The sequence below is a fragment of the Haliotis asinina genome, chromosome 11, assembly GCF_037392515.1.
Source record: "Haliotis asinina isolate JCU_RB_2024 chromosome 11, JCU_Hal_asi_v2, whole genome shotgun sequence".
NCBI classification, from domain to species: Eukaryota; Metazoa; Mollusca; class Gastropoda; order Lepetellida; family Haliotidae; genus Haliotis; species Haliotis asinina.
The window spans coordinates 49,106,803-49,122,714 of NC_090290.1; positions in this window are offsets into that span (position 1 = coordinate 49,106,803).

Here is a 15,912-nt window from a genome sequence, read left to right on the forward strand (position 1 = left end):
AGCATGAGCATCAGTTTACTCAGTTTGTATATGATGACATGTGTCAACCAACTCAGCGAAAATGATCACCCGATCCCGTTAGTCGCCTCTTACGACAAGTATGGGTTACTGAAGATCAGTTCTAACCCGGATCTTTACTGGTTTTTGCAGGACAATGACTTACCTGTGCTGTTGAGTTGGGGTTTGACAAAGATTTCTACCTTGCCTCGTCCTATATATAGCTGCACAACAACTTTCATTATTTTTTACTCATTAACCCTTCAACAAGCAACAAAAGAAAGATACTCTGCTTTATTGGTGTTGGGTTGTTGACAAGACACAGCTGGAAAACGAGGTCCATTGAATATATTAACTGATTGTTGAGTGTTTTATTATATTTACTTTCAGACATGCCTCTCAAATGCATAGGCTTCCCCTTATTACCCACCCACCATGTTTTCACACTGTCGTTACCTGTAATTAATGTTTGGACTGACCACTGAATGTCCTGGAAGTAGGAATTAGAATGACAGTCCTCTATACAAATGCAAAGTGCAATTACCTTTAATTAAGTTTTAGATGGAGCGCTGCTGACCATTGTATGATAATGTCTGCTAACTGTATTAGTAAAACCTAAATGTGTTGTGGTTATACATCCACGAGAACTAATTTTACAGCACTACACTTATTATAACTATATACATATTATAACTATTTTCTCTCTCTCTCTCTCTCTCTCTCTCTCTCTCTCTCTCTCTCTCTCTCACACACACACACACACATATTTGGCTGCAGGTTACAATCACTTAAACTGGTTGACTAACATCAACATGACAAAAGTTCCTTGATGTCAATAAATGCCATTTTACCTTTAAACACATTTATCATAAGAAAAGCCAGATATATAGAGGTCAACTTCTTTATTGTGGATAACAAGACGTTTCGGAACGTATGCTTGCTCCTTCATCAGGTGAATAGCAGGTAGTACCAAGGGGGTATACATACAGAGGAGCTGCAAAGAAAACGTTCAAGACTGAAACTATAAACTGGTATAATGAACGTCCTGTCCAACACTCGTGTACGGCGCAATCAACCAAAGCCATCTTGTAGCCGGTAGTTAGAGTCTGAATTGTATACAAATATAGGTGCATTTATTGGGCAGATGTTTGGAATTCATGTCCAATAGTATCTTTGATTATCTTAGAATATGCACTACCCTAAGGAGTCTATGTCACATCGTCAGATATATTGGTCTTTAAGACAATTTCCTCTTTTAAATTTCGGGAATTGTATTCCCATTGTATTTTCAAGTCCAGTACGAGTAATGACCTGTTTGGATGACAATAACACAATAACTTGAATGTAAATGAGTCATGGCATTTTTTGAATACTTTCAACCATTTTGAATGTTTCAAAGCCTTACAATTCGTAGATAGGTGGTATAATGACATCCTATATCTTTGAGTAGCCATATATCGGTTGTACATTATGTAGTTTGATAGTTTAACGTTAGTGGCTTCAAGGGTGTTTTCACGGAAAGGTTTTTGTACTCGTTACCATTCTGTTGATTATCGTTGTGTAGGATGCATGTATTTACTTGTTCTTTGTAAATTTCGCCAAATGTCTGAATGTTTGAATTGTTCACTTGTCTGCATTCATCTTGACTTGCATCTATCACAATATTCACTAAAACATATAAGAATTTATTGTTTCTGTAATTCCGGGTTCACTGTGGCTAGCGATATGTAATATCATCAGCACATAACAGAGCAAGTAGTTTTGTGAAAAGAAGACGAAACTGATGCTTGTAATTCAGATTCCTTTGGTTGTAAAAATTCAAAACAGGCGTGAAAGGATGTATGAGTAGGGTGTTAATACTTCAGTGATCACACCCCGTGACACCGTATGACTGCGGAAATAAATTTGGAATAGAACAGCTGGAGCGAGCGAGCGAGTTTAGTTTTACGCCGCACTCAGGAATATTCCAGCTATATGGCGGCGGTCTGTAAATAATCGAGTCTGGACCAGACAATCCAGTGATCAACAACACGAGCATCGATCTGTGCAATTGGGAACCGATGACATGTGTCAACCAAGTCAGCGAGCCTGACCACCCGATCCCATTATTCGCCTCTTATGACAAGCATACTCGCTTTTTATGGCAAGCATGGGTTGCTGAAGGCCTATTCTATACCGGGACCTTCACGGCTAAGAACAACTGGAAAAAATTAGGCAATCGTCTTAAAGCAAATCAGCATTGATATTGCCAGTAAGGATCAGTGATCTTAATTGTACGATATCCTCCCCTGGGTAATATTAGCTTAGTTCATACCATTTTTATAGTGTTAAAATTATTAAAAAAGAACGTGCTTCAACTTTCGAAACTGTCCTGTCCTCATAACACGAAGAAGGAAAACAGGTATACCATGTGTAGAGATTTCTATAATATTTATTTAAGAAGTGTAATAATAGTTTAAGACAAAATGCATCAGAATCTAACTGTCCTACTTACAAAACAAACTTTTTTTGCACAAGGGTATTTAAGAACCGGTGAGTTTGTGACTGATTGATTATACGCGCTGAGCATAACTGAACTTAATTGCTCGATAATGTCTTCCGCATACAAAATAGGGGTGGAACAGCTTCTGAACAGCCCTGAGCCATCAGAGAAAGAATTCAGATACACGGGATAATCATATATAGAAGTCTATACATCTGAACTGACACGCACAAAAAGCAAACGCAAGTGTAGTATAAAGGATATGTGTACTTATTTTAACGGTACAGAATATACAGACGCTGTTCATTCAGGAGCCTTTGAACCTAACCCCACAAGTGATCGATGGGATCAGGTCAGGACTGACAGCCGACCACGGTAGGACACGGATGTTCTGTTGTTGAAGAAAGTCCATGGTAACTCTTGCAGCGTTATCCTGCTGGAAAAGGTGGTTAAGATGTTGGGCGATAAATGGAACAAGATGGTGTCTGATAACTGAGACAATGTAACGCTGAGCTGTGACCCCACGTCCTCGATCTTGATCCACATTCTGCAAGCACATTGGCCCAAGACTCGCATTAAGGCCAATTGTGACCCATATCATGACACAAGGTCCATCCCATGCATCCCTTTCCAAAACATTTCTGTCAGCAAAGCGATCTCCTTGACGATCTCCAAAACCAACGTCTCCGTTCTGTTTTGATGACCCTGTGCCCACTGAAGTCGTGCTTGTCGATGCCGTGGTTGTTGGAACGGGGGCGTGTAACGCATGATTCGCCGATTATGCGTTCCTAACGTATCCCGAGCTTCTTGTCAGGAAAGGATCTTGCTGGTGTTGACGTGTAATGTGTCGATCATGTCGAAGGGTGGTGACCCTAGGTAGACCGCTTCGGGGAAGGTCATCTCTAGTCTGCGTTGTGTTGTATCGATGGTGCAGACTGTAGATCGTGGTTATGTTGACATTAACGTGACGGGCAACACCTTTTCTTCTTCCAACCGTCCGATAGCCTGGTTCCTCTCAAGTTGCTTTAAGCATGGCACTGTTGAACAAAGACTGACTGGCCAAAGATTTTGGCTCAGTTTTATATCCACCGAGGATGATGACAACTTGAGCATGTTTCACTGCATGCGGGAAATGTGCATGATGCATGATGTCCACATCGCCATTTAGACGGTGCTTGGTATCGATCCATTAAGTATACACTTCTTCTTTTTCTATGATAAATCTGTTAAAAAGTAGAAATGTCATTCATATTTCTATTAAGAACATTCCTTGATGTTGATGTCACATCAACCGGTTCCATTGATCTGCTGCGAAATGTAAATATATTGAATATAGAATCAACCAGTTTAAATGATATGCAACATGCAGCTAATGCCAATATTTTGAACTGTCTCAAAATGTCATGCTGTGTCGCCATCAGTGAATACACACTTTTCTGAAAATAACTAAATATTTCATTGATACTGACCTCACACAAACATGTTCGAAATCATACCTAGTTAAAACAATGTAGCTATATTGCATATCGTGGTGTAGAGACAGTTCTCATGGAAATATAATATATTGAGAGTTTGTTAATATTGATGGCTGGCATTATTGTTCCTATCCGAAGGGCAGTCAGTGGTCAGCAATACACAGTCTAAAACTTAATTACAGGTAACAGCAATGTAAAAACATGAATGGTAGGTAATAAGGGATATTATTGCAGTGAGGCATCTCTGAGAAGATACCCTCCAAAAACAAGCCAGTTAATATTGAAATTCAATGGACCTCGTTTTCCAGCTGCGTCTTGTCAACAACCAACCACCAATAAAGCAGAGTATCTTTCTTTTGTTGCTTGTTGAAGGGTTAACGAGCGAAAAATAATGAAAGTTGCTGTGTAGCTATATATAGGACGAGGCAAGGTAGAAACGTTTGTCAAACCCTCATCTCAACAACACAGGTAAGTCATTGTCCTACAAAACCAATGAAGTTCCGGGTTAGAACTGATCTTCAGTAGCCCATACATGTCGTAAGAGGCGACTAACGGGATCGGGTGGTCATTTTCGCTGAGTTGGTTGACACATGTCATTGTATACAAACTGAGTAAACTGATGCTCATGCTGTTAACCACTGGGTTGTCTGGTCCACACTTGATTGTTTACATGTTGCATGCAAATTGGAATTGGATATCTGTTGTTTGTATAGATGCAAGAGACAAATGGATAGGGTGGTCAGACCCACATACTTGAATGGGTAACAGCCTTAATCAACGTCGTTCTGTCGTTTCTGGCGATGTCAATATCTGGATTGTCTGATACAGATTCAGTTATTCTGGCATAGATCTTTCTGAGCCATGTGTTGTAAATACAACTCAAAAACACAGGTAAGTCATTACCCTGCAACACTCGTTAAGATCGGGGTAGAAGCTTCAGTAGCCCATGCTTGTCGTAAGAGGCGAATATCGGAATCGGGTGGTCATTTTCGCTGAGTTGGTTGTCACATGTCATCGGTTCCCACTTCAGTAAATCGATGCTCATACTGTTAATCACTGTATTGTCTGGTCCAGACTTGATTATTTACAGACCGCTGCCATATAGCTGGAATATTGCTACTGGCGGCGTTAAGCAACAAACAACCAAATAACAACAACATTTATAAGACGGGTATGTGGATGACAGCTACATTTATACCACGACGTGGCCGGGGCTGCGTATTGTCCCTTCTTCACTCGAAGTGATCTGTTGTACAATGAAGAGGTGGCCATCCATATGCTCGTCTTATATATTCTTCAACATCTATATGCATCTCGAGAATCTCAAGAACAAACTTATCTTGCTACTGCATTGGATGTAAAACCATGCATTTGAATTGGAAGCCTGCTGCTTGTACTGTTATAAACGGCAAATGGATTTGATGGTCACGCTCGCTTCTTTGCATCGCTACTGGCGTGAGTCGACGTCGTTGATGTTGAGTCGAGTCGATGATGTTGTTCATATGTGGTTTCTCTGATGCGCATTTGATATATGTGACTTTTGGGCATATCGCTTTAAAATTCCTAAATCATGTTTTGTAAATATACAATCCAAATAAAAAAGAAACGCATACACAAGAATCTGTTGCGAAAATGTTGTATTTTCAAACATGTACAACTCGTCTACAAATAGACTTTAGTACATGGAATTTTACGCCAGTTTAGAAGAAGGTAATGTCTATACAAACAAGTGGATACTTTTAGATGGATGATGGTAGGGTTTCCTGGCTCTACAACCAAATGGATACTTTTAGATAACTAAGACGCTTAGCGCAGTGGTGATTGGCGTAGCATGATTCCAACGTCGGGTTTCCTGGCTCTCACATCAGTCTCTTTGAACCTATTCCATACAGTTTGACCGGATATCCTCTGATGTCCAGGCACACTGGCTGCTGTGCTCTCACCCGTGGCAGTACGATCACGCAGCTGTAATACCCGGATGTACCGATCTTGGCTGCAGTGGTGACTGAGGTCTGCTTGTACGGGGGCGCTCATTTGTTATACCTGTTTGGTTGTAACGAGTTGCAAGCCATCATATCTTGCTCACACTTACATTCATACGACTCGAAACAGAAGATTGGTAATCGCCAGTATGCATTCTTTCAATGGCTATGTTCCGTGTCGCAGAGTCAAAGATGTGACTTATTGATTTGACCTTGAAACTCCTTCAAAACGAATGCCAATTTTTAAAAGTAATCTGGAAATTCATTGCCAAAGGTTGCATGTTCTTTGTTGTAATATTTCAAATGGAAGGTGATTTCTGTTGCGTTGTGGAATGCCTTTCTAATCCTTGTAAGAAATCTCATCAAAATCATCGAATTTTCACTTGTCCAATTGTGCAAAATCATTATATCAACACTTTTCTTAAATATTTTGACGATGGTTTGAACATAATAGGTCAATAATAGAAAATACAAATCGGCAATGCGTTTCTTTTTGGAATAGTATGTAAACAATGTCAATTGTCCTAGAAATTGTATTACACCAAACAGTATTGAGTCATTCTTATTGATTTATTCTAGGCCTACGAACGCGACCAATGTCTTAAATATTTCAGATACATGTACGATCCATAACTTATCTAGCAGAAATACATGTACATACGTCTCTCTCCTGATTCAATGCACATTAGTTTCATGTGGACAGTTTTACATGGAATTATCAACAGTTTTTTGTTTCTCCTTCAGATCAACAGCAAGACAAAAATCTATCGCCATGCCTCGTGACATACAAAAAGCTAAGGTTGTCTATACCAGTGCATGTTCGGCGTGCCATAGTAAGTCTAAAGATATATTTACTTACGTTTCTAACGGTCATCGACTGTCACTGTATTGCATACAAAGGGTTGAAAACATTATGTAGAGTGTCATTTCAGTGGATGTGTATCAGTTTACGCCGCTTTTATTCCAACGCAATCGCGGCGGAGAACGCGAGAAATGGGCCTCACACATTGTATAGTCTGGCAGAAGATGTTTCAGGACTTTACTTTAAAACTATAAGTGCTATCCGTTTCCAATTTGGTATGAGGCTTGTAATTCCTTTACCATTGAGGATTTTAATTGTCATAATTTATCACTCGATAATAAGAAAGTTGTCTATAAGAGCTGTCATTATTTTAAGTCACAACTCATCACATGTCAAGGGTGTTGAGCTACTTACTGGAACAGCGACCCGGTCATGCAAATAGGCAGGCCACATGTCACATTCTTACATTATGCTCGGCAGATCATGTCATGTGACTTAAAGCACGTGCATTTCACGAAGTGCACACACATCTACACATAGCGAAATGTCCACATCCAAGTTGTCGGCTGACGCAAAAGACATTTTAGAAAAATCTATAATTATTTCAAACGGGAAAGTGAAAGGGACCGTCCATTTTGTAGCCCCCTGAAAAATATTTCAAACGGACCCAACATGCCTTGGACCTCTCAAAGGGCGTGTTGAGTAAAGTTACCAAACACCGTCCTCAAACATTTTCTGCCAGACAATACTGATGTGGGAAATCGAACCTGGGTCTTTGGATTGACGAGCGAACACTTCAACCACTCAGCCCGACTGTCATTATAGTAATTATAGTACACAGGTAAATATCATCTTTGGTCACAGAACACGTATATAAGCAGACTTCGTGAGTGTGTTGGCATATTGCTAAACCGACGTAAAACCATTACCACTCAAAACCGTCAGATTCAATAATGGTTTCTCCTCTATACGGCTGAAAACAAGTTAAAGAAATCAGACTTTTCTAATATCACTACAATCAATCTGGCGTTTAATGAAAGCCATCTAGAGTAACCTCCAAACTCCATGCAGTGAGGAAATCTTAAAACGTTTTTTGTCTAAGGAATAAAATATGTTTAAAACAAGCGAAATATGATATGATATAATTAATATGTTAGCAGAGACGTTGGTTTGTTAATGACGTACTGTATGGTCAGATTCCACTGTTTAGCTGGGTGACTATTTCATCTGACGAACAGGATATGATGAAAAGCAACAAGTTCCAAGGATCTTGTCCTCAGCAACTTCCGGGTACCTCACTCTTCCCATCCGGTCTTCGCTTTCAGTCGACTTCTTCAAGGGAGATAACCAAAGCGTAATAACCTCCTGAACAATAGGCCTGTCATGATGCAGCCATTTTCCTTGTGAAACATGATAAAAATGCCAAAAATATGTCATCTCATTTGTTTTGTTTTGTGTCTCAAGCAAAGCGTACTAACCTCCTGAACAACAGGCCTGCGACGCAGTCATTGTCCTTGTGAAATATGATAGAATAATACCAAAAAAATGTTTTCTTTTGTTTTGTTTCTTGTACACATTATCAATATTTCATAAGGGTGCCTTTTTTCAGTCTCGTTGTTAACTGAAAACACAACGGACTTCAGCGGATATTCCGTATAACTCGATTATATTTGTGCTTTGGGAGTAGTTTTTTGATATAACGCGTACGTAAAATCAAACATATTTCCTGAAGGATTCTTTGGTTGAAGTAATTGTCATGAACACAGGCACGTAAGCATTGTAATTAGTTTGTCGCATTGTTCCCACAACCTTCATCAATAGGGATCATACATCTTCGATGTTCATGATATTAATCACAGGATGTGTGCAAGGGCAATACGGTGAAAAGCCATGTCATATAATTGAAACGTTGCTGAACGCAGTGTGAAATCGCTAACATGTGCATTGTAGGGTTTAACAGTCGTCCTTTTCATACCTGTTCCGGTCGAATAAAAGAAAAACAGCGTGTAGAAGTCGAACCGTATGCTTTACACTGATTTATAGCTAAAATGGATAGAATTATCATTAAAACGACCGCACGTTATCAGAAATAAGCGGGCCACTGTAACTTGATAAATGTAAAATGCTTGACGACGGGCCATTATCAATCCCGTTGTTAGGTGACGTCATAAGTAGCTCAGCTGTTGAAGTTCAATCACCTACGGCTCGTTTGAACTTGGGCTCATTATTGACCATATATCTGGCTCACATTCGTCACATGTGCCTGTGCCATTATGCACTTTCCTGCGTGTGCCAGCCATAACAATTGTACCATAAATGACAACATACAGCAATGAAAATATCAACTTGAAATCTAACTTTGTTGATCAACGAAAACAATGGCGGCTGGTAGTATGGGCAAAGGTCAAGGTCGAATGTCGTCACTCGCAATAGTGACGTCATCTGTGTTGTTCTATGACGTGTCTATATTTGCAAAATGTGTGTCAGTGACCTCCGTCGTTTTGTTGTTGGCAGTAAATGCTTCTAAACCGATGCCGCTGTTTTTATACTTATTATATTAGCGTTAATTAGCGGTAATAGCGTTACCCTTATAGTAATGTACGACTGTAAACAGTCTTTCTTATGACTTTACCGTCCCGTGTAAGTATCATGCATAAATCTGACGTGTGGTGAGCTAAAAGTGTGAGTAGAACAGGGAGGAAGAGAGCAAGAGAGAGAGAGGCTGAGAGTGGGTGAGGCTGAGCGTGGGTGAGGCTGAGAGTGAGGGCATTTCTGCTTTGAAAGGAGGAAAGTCCGAAGTATCATTTACCACTTAGGTGACACCCACGTGTAGGTGTTTGGGACAGACAAACCTTGAAACATAACAGGAGAGAGATTCGAACCCGGATGCATCGGTTTCCGGTGTGACCAAGCCTGTACAGAGAATTTTAAGGTTACATTTTCCCCGGGTCACTTCACAGTTTCGATTCCCCTCACGGTAACAACGTATGAAGCCCAGATATACATTGTATTTTGTGAATCCACGACTCAACAACATTTCACCCCCAGATCACGACCAGTCCATCAGTGTGTTCGAAAATCGGCAGCTAAGAGGAATCCACAACTGACAAACTTATACAAATGAGTTTAAATAAATAAACGTCAATATGTTTAAGTGGACATGCCCCATAAGGAACACGTTGATAATCTGGGTTGAGTGACCTGAAGTTACACTATGCTGAAGAGGCATGGTACACAAACATGACCTTGTGTGGACAAGCACGCAAGATCAATATGACCATTGACCCTCTTGTCCACAAGAGCTGTCCTCACATGCCAATAAAGTGTACAGTTCAAGTAAATAATCCATCAATATGTTTCATCGGCATTTTAGATGTTGGGGAGTCCATCAATATGATTGAACACCTGTCAATCAATGTACTGGTCGTCAACAGCAACCGGACAGGGTCCACTACAAACACAATGTCTTTCAAGTGAGCACCACTTAATCTCCCTCTCGCAATATTCCCCCCTTTTAACTACAGCAATGAACAACACCAAGAACCAGTGCATGTTCTGTGCTGTTGCATGGTAAAGATGTGAAATAGGTCTGAGGCGGATATGAACAATATTGGAGATATATATACTACCCAAAAGGAGAAACGCATAGGAGATTTGTATTTTTAAAATTCTAGTAATTACCTATTGCGTTCAAACCATCGTCAAAATACGTAATAAAAGTGTTGATAGCATGATGTTACACAACTGCACTAGTAAAAATCGATTTTACCTGAAAATGATGATTTTGATGAGATTTCTGAGAAGATTAGAAAGGCATCGCCAAACTGCAACAGAAATCACCTTCCATTTGAAATTGTGCAGCAAAGAGCATCCACTGTCTTGCAATAAGTATCCAGATTATTTTCATAAACTGGCATTCGTTATGAAGGAGTTTCACGGTCAAATCAATAAGTCACATCTTTGGCTCTGCGACACGGAACATAGCCATTGAAAGAATGCATACTGGAGATTACCAATCTTCTGTTGCGAGTCGTCTGAATGTGTGTGTGAGCAAGATATGATGGCTTGCAACTCGTTACAACCAAACAGGTATAACAAATGAGCGCCCCCGTACAAGCAGACCTCATTCACCACTGTAGCCAAGATCGGTACTTCCGGGTACTACAGTTGCGTGATCGTACTGCCACGGGTGAGAGCACAGCAGCCAGTGTGCCTGGACATCAGAGGATATCCGGTCAAACTGTACGGAATAGGTTCAAAGAGACTGATGTGAGAGCCAGGAAACCCTACCATCATCCATCTAAAAGTATCCACTTGTTTGTACAGACATTACCTTCTTCTAAACTGGTGTAAAATTCCATGTACTAAAGTCTACTTGTAGACGAGTTGAACATGTTTGAAAATACAACATTTTTGCAACAGAATCTTGTGTAGGCGAGTATGCGAGGTTTTTGTTGCTGTTGTTATTGTTCTGGTTATATTATTTGTTTGTTTTATATTTTGTGTTCTCTTTTTTTGTTTTTTGTTGGGTTTTTTTTTGGGTTTTTTGAGGGGGTATTTGTTTGGTTTTTATTTTGTTTTTGTTTGTTTGTTTGTTTGTTTTCTTTGGGGTGGAGGTGGTGAGGTGTGGAGAGAGGTTGGGGGGAGGGGAGGGGGTGGGGGGTGGGGTGGATACTATATATTTACTGAAGGAATCTAGTTTTATGGAGCTTTTAGCAAAATACCAGCAATGTCAAGGTAGGGTAGACCAGAAATGGGTTTCATACATACTTTAACCACAAAGGTACCCCACCGCCGTGTTGTTTTGTAAAGGACTGGGGTGAGCTCAAGGGAAGTTGGAGATATAGTTGAGAGTGTAATATGAACATTGTTTTGTGTAATATAAACAGAGTTTAAGACGGGTTTGATCAAGAGTAGAGGTATATATAACAATATAAAACGTCAGCTATATATAGGCAAGACCCGTGAAGATCCGGGGTAGAAAGGGTCTTCAGAAACCCATGCTTGCCCCTAGTGTAGCACTTTATTAACCTGACTTTGACATAGTTCACTGCGAATATTTGTAACAATCGATTTGCCTCAAGAATAACGCAAACAGCTGACCTCCGTTATTCTGTACCATGACCTACCCAGAACCACTTTGTCGTGTCTCTGTGACCTCGTGGCCTACATCGATAGCTGATAAGCTTCCAATAAATTTTGTCTTTAACTTATCAAGGCTTTTTGGATTTAGACAAGCTCGAGGGTGTACATTGTTCGCTTACGAGAGATATAATGACAATACATTACACCGTTGTGTTCGGATGCCCGTGTGTTATTACACTTTATAGATATAAATAACAGACACCTCTGTACTAATAGATACCTGACAGCAAACGAAACGCAAGTTTCCCAGAAATGAAACCTCATAAAAGTAAACGTTCATGTTTGTATCTTCTAATTAAACGTTATATAGTCTCCCGGGTTGACGTGTTAATGTGAGGGAACTCTAGGGTAATATAATCATGGTTAAAGCGTTCGCTCGTCACGCCAGAGACCCAGGTTCTATACCCCACATGGGTACAATGTGTGAAGCCCATTTCTGGTGTTCACGGTCGTAATATTGCTGGAACATTGCTTAAAGCGACGTAAAACTAGACTCACTCTCGCATACACTGAAACTAAGCTCTTGACCTCGGGTCTTTGTGTGTAATTTCAGTGGAAGAGCTTCTACACACAGGGTTAATCATTGCCGACCCCAATAAGCATAAAGTTGAATAAAGGAAAGAGCAGAGCACTTCAGTTTGCTATCGATAGTAAAACTAACGTCTTTGATTCCAAGCTTTCTTTATAACAGATACCCCGACACACATCGGTGCACACAATGCAATGTCTCACTCTATAACATCATGAATGCGTTTTATAGGAAATAGGAACCTGCAATATACAGAGGCAAGTCCTCGACAAGGAAAGATATCATGATGGGTCCCCATCCACAGAGCTTTCGTAACTTTACGACTTGTCGAATCTCTGCAAATACAGAATGGTGGCTGGGAACTGTGGTATCTTGTAACATTAGGACCTGTCGTAACTCTACAGTTAATAATAGGATTACGAATACCGTGGTCCAACGAACGTTTCCTGTTTTTCTAATATATTTTGGCAATTTTATGTCTAGGTTTGTTTTTGTTTCATTTATATTTTGGAATTAAAGAGTCAGCTATATTTGCTGCGAGGTGTCATATGTTTTGCCTGTATTTTCTTTCTGGCAATGTCACTAAGACGTGCAAGATGTATAAAAATATAATCATACTTTTCGGCTTTGTCCTGTTTAACATATTTCACAGGTTTCCTGTTGATAGTTTGATAATGTTAAACTTTATTCTTCATTGCGTAAATATCTACTTTACTTGTGAAAATCGTGTTACGTAGTGGTTTTCAACAGCTTGTAAAGATCGACTGAAGGGATGGGGTGGCGCTCGCCGACACTGATGACACGCCATAATGTATGTCAGTACTGATTAGGTCTATGCTCGAGATACCAATCACTGGGTTGTCTGTTAAATGCTGCGTTAAATCATACAACGAAGATCTAATGCATGAAATTTTGTTTCTATCTGTGCTTTTATCTGAAAGTAATTACAGATGGTGCTGGACACATGTCATCGTATCCCAAATGCATAGATCGATGCTCATGATGTTGATTGATTACAGACATCTAGCTGGAATATTGCCAAACGAACTTAAACAACAAACAACCCAAACAAATCTTCCGATATATTGATTGGATATTGTTACAATCAACATACAGCCACTCCCATTCACTCAAACAGCTCAAGTGTACCCACAATCCACCTTTGTATTGTATTATCTCGTTCGCTAGGGACAATGTATTCAATTTATCATCTTTGACAGCGTCAGAAAACCCTTTCCATTTCAAACAAAGCACCTCCTTGTAAACAAAGCTGTCAACTTCAAACATACTTAATCCACGATGTGTGATATACGAATAGGCTTATATTTGTGTAAGATAAAGTGTTTTTGAAGAGGGAATTCACAGGGTTATTCGCCCTTCCATGCCAGGTTCCTATGTGTCAGTAGAATGCTTAACGATATTATTCGACACGTTCCCTCTTCTGGTTAAGCCTACGGCTCTTCGCTATGCCCTAATCGGACCGTTTAAGATTTCCTTCAATTCGATAATGGATATAAGAAGTTTCTTTCTTAGATATGACACTGGTGTAAGGTTTCCTTACAAATATACTGAACAGCAAAAGATACTTTGGGTTTTTGTCAAGTCTTTAGGTAGACGACATAAACATGAACGCTTACTTTTATGATGTTTCATTTTATCGAAACTTTTGCTGTTCAGTATATAAAGTTAATTCCATGATCGTGATAAATCTCTGCTGGCACATAACTAATGGTACCATTTCGTCTACATCATAGGTATGTGTGTATAAATCACGATCTGATTGTGGTGTCAGGCGATCGCAAAAATGCGGGCGTATCATGCAACAACGTTAACATCTGTCACAAACACACGCAAAGACAAGTCATGTGCTCACATGTGGAAACACTGCAACATATTATGGGTGGTAAAATAGGTAATGTGTCTGATGTCAATTTGGTCAGTTATTATTCGAATGAAACCGTTTTGTATCTCAGCTAAGATCGTGAAGATCGGTATGCTCATCAAATAGTTTTTGAGAAGTAACTGCTGTAAAAAAGGGTCACGGTCATGTGGAAAGAGTGTGATCGTCGGATATCTGATCATGTCTCAAATTCTTTCTTTCTATTCAGGAATGATATACATTCGTCGAAGTTTTACAGGACACAATGATAACATTGGTAAGGACATCAATTGTTTCACAATACTCAATCTAAGAGAATCGAGGTCATCCAAAAGTTTATGTTTTAGCTCAAAGAAGGTCAAGGTCATCGATGTGGAAAATATTTACTGTAAGTACACCGAGGTCTCCGGATAGGTCAGAACCCATGAACCTTCAGAGATCTTATCATGACACCAGGTGTTTCATTCGTGGACATGTTTCAAATTCACACTTAGGGGAGAATGACTAAAACGTAGTTATTTCGTGGCCAGCATGTGTGAAGATTGTTAACTCTGATCTAGGTCAGTATGTACATGTGTTCTGAAGGTCATGCTGTCAGCATCCATCCCATCATTAATGCAGCGTAATTCATTAAGTTTACCACTACATCACACATTACATGAGGGAGGGATAAAACAGAAGGGTTCTAATCGGGTATGGTAGCTTGCGGGCTCAGATAGTATCAATTCCTGAGTTCTCGTGGCAAGCGTCGTTGTCACGCCATTACAGTTCTAAGATCCGCACTCCTGGAGTTTTGGCTATTGATTACAGATATTGCAATGACCTTATGTTAGTGGGCGGTACATGATGAGATACTTTTTCAACAAGTCTAATGCCTTTTATGTATGCTGAGACGATTCTGGAAACGCCCAAGGAAATCCCACACTGTGGACTGCGCCATTGTTTTCCGTCAGCTTTTCGACTCTTCAAACTCTAGTGTTCATGCATATACACTCTATTACATGCATATATATACTGAGTTAATTCAGACGTGCAAACTTTATTAATCTTACTTCGGTAGGTATTGTTATTGCTCACACATAGGCTCATGCTCTAAATGCATTTGCTCCGGTCAAGTACACTAGCTACGTTCTGGGGTCAGATATCTAGGTCAGATACTGTTGCTTCTTGGTGCCGGTTCAGGTACTTGGTGCAGGTACCGTGGTCAGATACTGTAGAGTTAGATACCTGGTTCAGATACTGAGGTCAGTTGCTGGGGTCAGATACTAAGGTCAGATACAGATGTCATATACTGGGGTCAGATACTGAGATCATGTAGTGGGGTCAGATACCTGGTCCAAAAACAGTTAACCAGTTAACGGGTTCGGATACTGGGGTCAGATACTGCAGTCTGATCTCTGGTTCAGATACTGAGGTCAGATGCTGGAGTTAGATACCTGATTAAGATACGTGGTTCAAATATCTTTGTCAGATACTGACATCACATACTGGCGGCAGATACTTGTTAGAGATACTGGGTTCAAATACTGTGTGCAGTTACCGTGGTCATATTTTTGGTTCATAAACCAATGCCAGATACTGTGATCTGATACTGAGGTCAGTTACCAGGTTCAGATAGTGA